Raw genomic sequence first — 8204 nt, forward strand, 5'->3', positions numbered from 1 at the left:
TACAGTAAGACAAGAAATGTGTTTCAAGAAAGAAAATGGGGTCAATATTTTTGTATGTTGAATTTAAATCAAATAAACATCCTTAATTAATCAATAATCTCTCTAATTTGGACAGTAATCCGTTTAAATTGTTAAATGCAAATACCATTTACTGTGTCATTTCTTCAAACATTATATCTCAAACTAAAACAGAAGTGTTGCATTTCACAGCTGTTTACACATGCGTATGTCAGATGAGAATCTTGAAGCTGAGAGTAAGGTCATGTATGGACTGGCATACTGCCCATACTACGCTTACTGCTTCTTACATATCTGTGTACAGAAAACGATATGGGGAGAATAACGGGATGCTTTCGCCGGGTAAATCCCCTCGAAAACCTCCCGCCTCCCCGGCACACTTGCCTGCTTCCCCCGAGTGCGGTCCGCTTAACAGCCTACCGTCCGGTCCCTCGAGCTCCCTGGCTTTGGATGATGACATCACCGCTGCATCGGAGAGCGTAACAGCGGCGTCGGATGCGGATAACTCGCCTGGGCCGCCACCTTCGGGTCTCCGCCCAGTCTGAGCCTGACGCAAGAAGGTCCGCTATGCTTCCCCAGGCTTAATTGGTTCCACGGGCATGTGTGCCGCTCACAGCCGCCCCCCCCGGATTCCTTCCCGGACGTCCATGACGAGCTGAGCAAGCCCAGCTTCCTCGCTCCTCCGCTCTTGCTACCCTCGGTGGTAGAACGGTCCCAGACCGCTCCCCCCTGCACGCCATGGCCCCCTCCTGCAAGTCCACCGGGCCAGGGCACTTCAAAATCTGGACTTGGGTGGTCCTGTTCTTGACGTGCTGCAGGAACTGCACTCAAACAGGCGATGGCCACTCCGTGGTCCAGAAACGCAACGATGGACAGGCAGTACGGGAGGCAGACAAAGCACGCTTTCTCAAACGCCCCCGTCTCCCAGCTCCGTCCATTCGGCGACACCACTTGACGACTTCACCCAGCATTCCTCAGTGGTGAAGAAACAGACGAAGGCTATTTTCAAGCAAAAAAAGCATCCTGCCCTGCTGCAAAACCTGCCGCCAGGGGCCATGCCCTGTCTGCTCGCCGAGGGCGTCCTCCTGCGGCTTTCAAGAAAGAAAGAAAGTGGTGCTCCGCCTCAACTAACAAGTGAGTGGGCCCAGCTCTCAGCCCCAGCGTTGAACTCCCCGCAGAAGTTGGACACCCATCCTCTCACGGACCCCCTTGAGGACCCAGAAGGCTCCCAGGCGCTCCTGAGATGACAGACCCAGAGACCGAGACGTTAGCTCCGGAGCTGGTAAGACCACTCCATTCCCCGGTGGAGGGTCGGGAGGATAATTTTTTTTAAAAATTCTTTACACTCTATAGAGCTATTTCCTTGTTGTCTCTGGGGTCACCTGGCCCGCAAATGCCGTTCTCACGGCATTCTGCTTTCAGGCCTCAACAGTCCCGGCTCCATGGATGCGGTGTCCCCGCCTTCAGCCCCTGTTCCCCGGCCGGTTCAGACGAGTCCAGAGGACGCCAGCATCAGACGACCTCCTCAGTCACGAACCCGCCCCTTGCCGGATGCGCGGAGCAAGGTAAGTGCTTTGAGTTTATTCTCAGCACCAGAGCCTCGGGACGCCACATTGCCTCCCGACACCGCATTACCTGTTCCGCACCGCTGCGAAGCCCCGCCGGGTACGTCCAAAAAACTCGTCCCCTTGGTGCCCCTAGCACGGAGTTTAGAGGCGTGGCTTTCACTGCCCAACCCGTCACGCCGGCTGCACCGGACCATTCGACTTGGTTACGCAATTCAGTTTGCCAGGTCTCCGCCCCCCTTCGTGGGCGTACATTTTTCCGCAGTACACGGCCAACATGCCCATTCCCTGCACGAAGAAATTGCCTCCCTTCTATTAAAGGACGCGATAGAGCCTGTCCCTCCAACCGAAACGAAGAAGGGTTTCTACAGTCCTTGCTTCGTTGTGCCCAAGAAAGGCGGCGGCTTACGACAGATCTTGGACCTGCGAGTTTTCAATCGGACCTTGTCCAAACTCCCGTTCAAAATGCTCACCCAGAAACAAATTCTATGGCGTCCGGCATCTAGATTGGTTCGCAGCGGTAGACCTGAAGGACGCGTACTTCCACGTCTCAATTCGCCCTCGACATCGACCCTTCCTACGGTTCGCGTTCGATGGCCAGGCGTATCAGTACAAAGTCCTCCCCTTCGGCCTGTCTCTGTCCCCTCGCATCTTCACGAAAGTCACAGAGGCAGCTCTTGCCCCGCTCCGAGAAGCCGGCATACACATACTCAATTACCTCAACGACTGGCTCATACTGGCCCACTCCCGAGAATTACTATGCGCACACAGAGACCAGGTGCTCAGCCACTTCAGCCGTTTGGGGCTTCAGGTCAACTGGGAAAAGAGCAAGCTCTCCCCGATTTGGGACCGGTTCGGCAAGGCTCAGGTAGTCCTGTTTGCCTCCCAAGAAACCTCCCACTGCCTGCTCTGGTATGCCCGGACAGAGGCTCCCCTCGGGGCAGACGCGTTGGCACACAGCTGGCCTGCGGGGCTGCGCAAGTACGCATTTCCCCCACTGAGCCTTCTTGCACAGGTGCTATGCAAGGTCAGGAAGGACGAGGAGCAAGTCATTCTGGTAGCCCCTTACTGGCCCACCCGGACTTGGTTTTCGGACCTCACGCTCCTCACGACAGCCCCTCCCTGGCGAATTCCCCTGAGGAAGGACCTTCTTTCTCAGGGACAGGGCACGCTCTGGCACCCGCACCCAGACCTCTGGAACCTCCACGTCTGGCCCTTGGACGGGATGCGGAAGATCTAGCCGGCCTACCATCGACCGCCATAGATACAATCAATCAAGCCAGAGCAACCTCTACCAGGCATCTTTACGCTCTAAAGTGGCGTCTGTTCACAGACTGGTGTTCTTCCCGAGCCGAAGACCCGCAGAAGTGCGCAGTTAGGTCAGTGCTCGTGTTTCTTCAGTAGAGGCTGGAGAGGAGGCTGTCCCCCTCCACCCTCAAGGTGGATGTCGCCGCTATCGCGGCCCACCACGACATGGTAGACAGCAAGTCTCTTGGTAAGCACGACTTAATCGTCAGGTTCCTAAAAGGTGCCCGGAGGATAACTCCCTCCCGGCCTAACCTGTTCCCCTCCTGGGATCTCTCGGTCGTCCTTACGGGACTCCAGAGACCCCCCTTCGAGCCGCTTGACTCAGTTGGTCTCAGGGCCCTCTCTCTCAAGACCACCCTGCTGATCGCGCTCGCTTCCATCAAGAGGGTCGGGGACCTGCATGCTTTCTCTGTTAGCGACGCTTGCCTGGAGTTCGGTCCGGCAGACACTTTCGTGATCCTAAGACCGCGACCGGGCTACGTGCCCAAGGTTCCTACCACACCCTTCGGGGATCAGGTGGTGAACCTGCAAGCGCTGCCCCGGGAGGAGGCAGACCCAGCTCTTTCACTGCTGTGTCCAGTACGCGCTTTGCGTATTTATCTGGACCGCACACAGAGCACCAGACGCTCTGAGCAGCTCTTCGTCTGCTTTGGGGGACAGCAGAAAGGGAACGCTGTCTCCAAGCAGAGACTCGCCCACTGGGTTGTCGACGCCATTTCCCTGGCTTATCACACCCAGGCCGTGCCCCCCCCTTGCGGGTCCGAGCCCACTCCACCAGGAGTGTTGAACTGAGTGTTGAACTGGCTCATGGGAACTGGCTAGGGGCACTGCCCTAGCAGACATATGTAGAGCAGCGGGCTGGGCAAAACCTAACACATTTCGAGATTCTACAATCTCCGAGTTGAGTCAGAATAGTCCCGTGTTTTCTCAGGTACCGAGCCCGTAGAACTCGGTAGCACACCCACGATCTGACCGGATGAATCACTTGCACCTAGCGCCCTTCCCCCTAACCAGGGGAAACAGTGCGCCTTCATTCCCAGGAGATCCCAGGTTTGGGACACTGGTTGATTCCTCCCTAGCCCTCGTGGGTCGCAGTTCAGCGGAGGAACTCGCCGACCCAAGCCACTGCGGGTACCGCAAGCTACCCTGTACTGGTATAGGTGCTCCAGAGGTAAGGCCTCCTTCGGACTCCCCCTGTGTGTAACACCACGGTTCTGTCCCCTCTGGTGAGCGGACTCCCGTGTTTCCCTTAGGCAGTCACGGCTGCCTCGGTTGCCGTGCTGTATGTTCCCCCCTCTATGAAGCTGGATCCACCACCGCACCAACTTTTCCACATAGGCCCTAAGTCAGGCCTCTGATGGTTTTGCCACTTAAACTTGCCTCCCCTCTCGGGTAGGCGTGGCCTCCGCAGGGTCTTCTCCGCCCTGAATAAGGGCTAAGACCCCCTTCCCTCAATGCGTGTAAGGGCCCCGGCCTTAGTTGCTCTATGTGAGAAACATAGAGAGAAAAGAGGCCCGGCCAGGCTTGGCCCGTTCCCAAGTTGGCGGCCAGCACCTTGTTCCCCCCTCCAGGGTAACGATAAGGAATCCTGATGGCTTAAATGGGGCATTGGGGAAGGGTAGGTGCAGCCTGATACAGTTGGTTGTCCTGCACGTAACAATACCTGCTCGCTCCTGTATCAGCAGTTCACATACACGGCTCAGCGCATGGCACTTTTATAAGTGGACCCCTAGTGTCGCTTCTCTGACACAACGTGGAGAGAGCGACAGAAGGGGAACGTCTAGGTTATGTATGTAACCTCCGTTCCCCGATGGAGGGAACGAAACGTTGTGTCTCCCCTGCCACGTCGCTGAGCCGAGCCACTGTTGTGGCCGGACCATTTCCGGCTCCTCAGAAAAATCCTGAATGAACTCCCATATTTGCGCCGCTTAAATACCCGTATGTCTGGGGGTGGGACATGCAAGTACTGGGTGCCAACTCTCATTGGCCTTTTTTCATAGTTCAGAGGTGAATATCGGCACTCAAGAGAGACCCCTAGTGTCGCTTCTCTGACACAACGTCTCGTTCCCTCCATCGGGGAACGGAGGTTACATACGTAACCTAGACGTTTGATAGTATGCCATTCTGAATACAGGCAAGACTTTAGTGTGACGCATCTGATGGGAAGACAACTAGAGAATATTACAAAAGTGGAACAAACAAGTTTATAGCTTCATACAGAATAATGGAGATGCTCTGGAAACTCAGGAAGGGGATCGGCTGTCCATGACATTTGCTTGCTCTTCCAGCTGTGCATTCATCTGTTAAGAAAATGTTACCATGAGGACTTAATGAAGTCCGAATAGAGCTTGATTGGTCTTTATTAGGGCATCTTTTTCCTTATGTTATGTATTTGGGAATTTGTCAGTGATTTATAATCAAGAAGGAACAAGGCAGAGATGGATCCTTAAATATATTGTGTATATACTCTATAGTGGATATTTTAACCCTTGTGCGACCTTCGCTGGTTGTGTAGTTTTGGTATTAGTAACTTGTCACCCATTCTTTTGAGGGAGGAATATTATTTTAAATAAATGCAAATTAACATCAGTATTCAGATTTACTTCAAAGAGAACTGTATCAAGGCGACCTCACAACACTATAAGAGGAATGTGTGTCAGTTTCCATTCAGTTTGATAGATGTCACACTCTCAAATAGCAGCTTTGATGGTGATTCTTTGCTTTTCTCTCCAAATACCATATTAATCATTAACCAGTTACCTGTTGAGAATAACTATCGTTCATTTTTATCACAGCCAATTTGGCATTTCTCAAGTCAATTTGAGTCAAATTTGTCAAGAGATGCCGTTAATCAAAATGTCCAAATTGTGAATATTTTACCCCACAAAGCACAGGAACTAATGAGGTATACATACTTATTTGTTACAGACTCTTGTAATAAGACAATGTATATGGTTCATTAGAGCTCTGTAAGGTTTGTAATACAGGAGGATCCAGGAAATGAACACATGAACTGATCTTTCAGAACTACACAATGTCATGTAAAGAGATATCTATGTATATTTTCTTGCCACCACATTGCTAGAGTGTTGTATGTGTACATGTATAATTGGATGTTCTGGATGGTTACTAGATGGTTTCTTACTTGCCAAACTCAAAATATGGTCTGATCTCTAGGTGGCTTGTGTCCCATCTTCAATATTGGAACTCTCTGGAATTTTTGTTTTCTCCATATTTTATGCTAATGTCAAATTCTTAAATGTTAACATGCTTTCTGCTGAACAAAGATAATGTTATTGGCGGACTATCACAAGTCTTTTATATCGGAGGGAAATCTTTGCTTGACGATGTCAACAAGCCACAAGACCTTGATATTGTTTCACTGATACAGAGATTTAGGCTCCATATCAGATATTCTCACCTGTTTCAGTGATAGTTTCCACCTTAGCTCAGAGAAACTGAACAATTTCCATTCAGTCAGGAGAGTTGTTGATTTGTTTATGGATATGGTTGTGTATGTGGCTGTCTGCAGGGATGGATGGGATGTTTGTGCTTTTGTAAACAGCAGATGTTGGCTATGAATTATGTTGATGTAAATGACCCACGAGGAGGAGAATATTTCTTGCTCTGTTTGCTTTGAGGCGAGACTGGACACTGGACACGTTGATGAAATTTTGAGGGATGAGATGCTTAATTGTGGTTCGTTTGATTTTTGTTTTAAAGAAAAAAACTCGCCAAGTTACGGATACTGGTTTATGAGAAATGAGATATTGCTATTAATGACAGACAACAATATATTTTTAATAAAGTGTCCCATCTCAGCAACCATTCATTACAGCAGCATTTGTGACATATGACTACCACAAAAATTTATTTTGACTTGTCCCTCCTTGTACAAACATCTGAGTAACAGTAAGGCACTTACAATAAAAGGGAATGAGGCCAGATCGTAAATGTTTAATGACTCGTTTCAAAAGTATAGGCAGAAGACATAAACAATATGTCTCAACATGATTTTAGTGTGATAAAATGGCGTACTAACCTTTTCTGTAGGTGCATCCCAATTTGCACACTGGTCTGGTTCCAGATCAAAATCACTGAGGGTGCTACTGAAAATACTAGGGGTGCTTTTGTATAAAGTGAAGTATTTTAATAATAATAATAATAAAAAAAAAACTCTTATCCATGAATTACACTGAATTTATTTTAAGAAAAGTTATTTATTATTATTACATGCACAGGAATCCAGCAAGCGATGTCGGAAGATGTTCTCTGCAACCACTGATCTACAGGTCTCGCGTTTCACAAAGTTAAGGTTTGGATTTGGCTTTGAGAAACTGATCCTAGACGAGCAGTTTTGGGCCACTTTATCCCAAAATCAACAGATGGTTGATTGAGAATTCTGCTAGTAATTCTCATTGCGCAAGCAGAGGTCTTAACCAATCAAATGTTCATGTGTACAATAGAAGCATAATGCTGAGCCAGAAAAGTAGTAAAATAACTGATTTACAAGAACATACATTTATTTTGCAGGGATTGTGTGTGTTCAGCAGGATTCATTGAAATGTGCTTTTGCTTATATAATAAAATATACGATCTGCATGTGATGCCTACTTCAAAATGAATGCGTAAAGCTGGCCGCTCGTACACTGAAAACATGTCATGAGCATCACACATGTTCTGGGTGTGTATGTGTGTAGTAAATGAACTGAGCACTCTGAAGCGTGCAGCACATACAGACTATATATTTATTTAAATGAAATCTCAGCTTTTTGGGGTTTAATACACTGGGCCATGTAGCAAACTGCTTTTACAGAGGTGAGAAAATGCTGTCAAAAACACACCGAAACTTCAAAATAAAAGCTTGATTTAAAATGTGTGTGTGGCAGGGCGGAGGGCGGGGCCGGGTCGTGATCCTACACACCCGGTCCCGTATTAGGCTAATCAAGCCTCCCGAGAGGGATAAAGGTCGACTGCAGAGGATCGTGCGGGAGAGAGAGACATGTTTACGGACATGTCCGTCATGTGTGTGTTTGTCTTTTGTTATAAGTTTATCATTAAAACTATTTTTTATATTATCAAGCCAGTTCTCGCCTCCTCCTTGCCCATGTAATCCCTTTACAGTGTAAAATGAAGAATTTTTTAAAAAATTTTTAAGGCAAAATAATAATAATGTATTCTAAAGTGTTTCGGATTGTGCTCTGAGGATTTTGCACAAAAGCAGTTAATATCATAAAAAGAATGAATTTTGATGATGAAATTGAAATAAACTGTCGAATACAGAATTTTTATAAAAATAACCCTCCCATAACA

Source organism: Xyrauchen texanus, chromosome 47 (genome assembly GCF_025860055.1).
Source record: "Xyrauchen texanus isolate HMW12.3.18 chromosome 47, RBS_HiC_50CHRs, whole genome shotgun sequence".
In the NCBI taxonomy this organism is placed as follows: domain Eukaryota; kingdom Metazoa; phylum Chordata; class Actinopteri; order Cypriniformes; family Catostomidae; genus Xyrauchen; species Xyrauchen texanus.